The 2,807-nt window shown below is 39.1% G+C and overlaps 1 non-coding gene across 1 annotated transcript; it reads right to left on the minus strand.

Moving 5' to 3' along the window:
* Positions 1 to 1,247: 1,247 nt before the first annotated feature.
* On the minus strand, positions 1,248 to 1,328 carry trnas-uga (transfer RNA serine (anticodon UGA)). The gene has a single exon. It is a non-coding gene; the product is annotated as a tRNA-Ser (tRNA).
* Between the last annotated feature and the right edge of the window lie 1,479 nt (positions 1,329 to 2,807).

The raw sequence follows: 2,807 nt of genomic DNA on the forward strand, positions 1-2,807 counted from the left end.
GTATTCACTTTGTTTCACGATATCTGTCTTCTGGTCGACCAGAGACAACTTCAATTTGCGTCTGCATTGAATAAGATTTCGCTCTTTCTTTCGAGAAGCAATCCTATGCATTATGTCACATTTATCATGCTGATAGCTAAGAAGTTCAAAATGAATTACGGTTTATGGATCGTGAGCAAGAATGAAGTGATCCACATGCGAACAGATGTCACCACGCCCTATTCCTACAACGGGCCTGAACGGTCCATTGGCAGAGTCTGCAGAAAGGAAATGTCCACGGGAACTAGTCCTTTGTTCAGTTTGATTTGATACCAATGGTAGTGCTGTGTTGGGGCAGAAATGTGTCAACATCTCTGACGTTAGAGTCAAAATTTAAGTCACATCTACTCCATGGAGTGTCGTCTCATATCGGAGCATGCTGACATGAAAACATCTCGCACTGATAGCAAAGATTTTTTCATTAAATTGGGAGTCTGTTTAACTGAGCAATTCAGACAGCCAAGATGAATAATTGGCACTTGGTTCTTCAAGCTGAGCTCTCCACACCAACTGCTCCAACGGAGGTCGTGGATAAGATCCCCATCGATTATTTTGGTCAATTTTAGTCTCAGCAACAACCTATTGTTCTGAACAATGCTACACCACAAACAGAGGGCTAAGTCTGATTTTCATCGTTAATTTTCAATTTCAGTTCTTAATGCACAGTTTCTTACGAATGTGGACAGCAGAAGGCTGTTAACATTCCATTTCTCATATTTCCAGAAAATTCTACTCCGCTGATATCGCCTTGCCTTATCACACCTCAAGCCAGGAACCTGGACCAGTCGAGTTCCTTTCCACACATGGAGTTGTTTTTTCTAATTCATTGACTGCTGATATAATAGATAATTGCCCTTGAGAGTCAGCTGTAAATTAGGTTGAACTTTCTCAGCTTGACTTTCAACTGATCCTAAAAAAAAACTCATCACCTGCAGGTAAATGTATTGCATTGCTTCTTGTTTTGCTTAATTTCACCCCACCCGCCTCCCGAACATCCAAATTTCACGATAGTTCGACAAATGTTTGGAAACTGATTCGTGTTGGCAGTTGATGGCTTTTTGTGTCTCGACATATAATTTATTCAATTAGACATCTTGAAGTTACTTCGGATTCTTCACAGTTGAAAATTTACTTTCGATTGAATGCAAAGCTCAAGCTCCACGAAATCCAAATTCTGCAAAGGAATTAATGACTTTTAAAATAGTCAACGCTGTGAGCAGGATTCGAACCTGCGTAGGGAGACCCCATTGGATTTCAAATCCAACGCCTTATCTCTCAGCCATCACAGCTGCATCCAGAGTGCCAATTTTCATAGCAAAAGAACTGAATTCATGAAATACTTAATTTGTTTGAAGAAAAAATTGTCAAGACCCAAAGATTTCGCCAAATCCTTTGCAGAGACCCAGACGAACGTAACCTTAGCAGATTGACAGGCTTTCACCGCAAACGAGATCCTGATACAGCTGAAGTTGTGGGAATAATTCTTCATTGAATTATAGAGTCACGGATGTACACCACACGAAGTGAGGATCATTGTCTCACTGCGTCCGATCGATTTTGACTCAATTGCTCGTCATCTGGTGCCATAGTAGACATGCTGTTGTGTTTTAATATTCATCGAAATATAGTATTAGAAATATTGATGCTAAGTCCATAAACACTAGCTACATTCATAAAAAAAAATCGGAATTAGAAAGAATGCAGAACCAATTTACAGAAATGGATCCAGCAACTAATCCGTAAGTTCTGACATCAGGTAATGAACTTGTGAGCACAAGAGAGGAAGATTGACCGAAGATTTGGGACTTGAAATCGTCTTGAAGGAATTATTTGCAAAGTTTTTGCGATTGTTCTAGAGTCATCAAGTCCTTGAACAATACAACATGGAAAGTGGCCCTTCTTTCCAATTTGACCATGGTGGACAGTTATCCTAAATTAATAGGTCCCATTTGCCAACATTTGGCCCACAACCCTCTAAACCTTGTTACTCATATATCCATCCAGATGGTATTAAATGTTACAGTTGTATCAGTCTCCAACAATTTCTCTGGCAGCTCATTCTGGACACGACTGAAAAATTTGCCCCTGACGTCCCTTTTAAATCCTTACCAACTAATTTTAAAACAATGTTTTCTAAATTTTGACTTCCTCACCAGCAGGAAAACACCTTGATGAGTCAACCTATCCATGTCCCTCATGATTTAATAAATAGCAACGATTTGACTTTATCACACTTGTCAGGAGGGAAATGTGTGGAGATTATTATCGAAGGTTTGAAGTAGAAAGTCTGATGTAGAGACTTTTGGAATTGCATCTTGGAGAAGTGTTTAATAAGTCAATGAAGTCGAGTAGCAGTAGTAGAAGTCTGTTGTGAAAGCTGCAGAAGGATTTCAGAACACGAGAACAAAGTATTATTTCCAATGTATTGTGGCTCAGTTCGACCGCACTTCGACTTCAGTATGAGGAATTATAATCCTCAATTTAGGAAAGATAATAATGCCATATGAGGAATACCACGAATGGCGATTAGCCTTGATATCATGGATGAACATTAGTCCTGTGCATTGAAATTGGGCAAATCCGGTCTTTTTTTAACAGTTTCAAAACAAGAGAGGTAATCTCATTTAGAGTTGCAAAATATTTGAAGAGATAAACCGGGTGGTGCAATTAAATATTGTTCCCTCATTGGTGAATCGAGAAGCAGGAGAGGACAATTTTAAAATGAAGCATTGTGAATTATGACCAGGATGAGAACTATTGATTTTTGT

Source organism: Chiloscyllium punctatum, chromosome 29 (genome assembly GCF_047496795.1).
Source record: "Chiloscyllium punctatum isolate Juve2018m chromosome 29, sChiPun1.3, whole genome shotgun sequence".
NCBI lineage: Eukaryota > Metazoa > Chordata > Chondrichthyes > Orectolobiformes > Hemiscylliidae > Chiloscyllium > Chiloscyllium punctatum.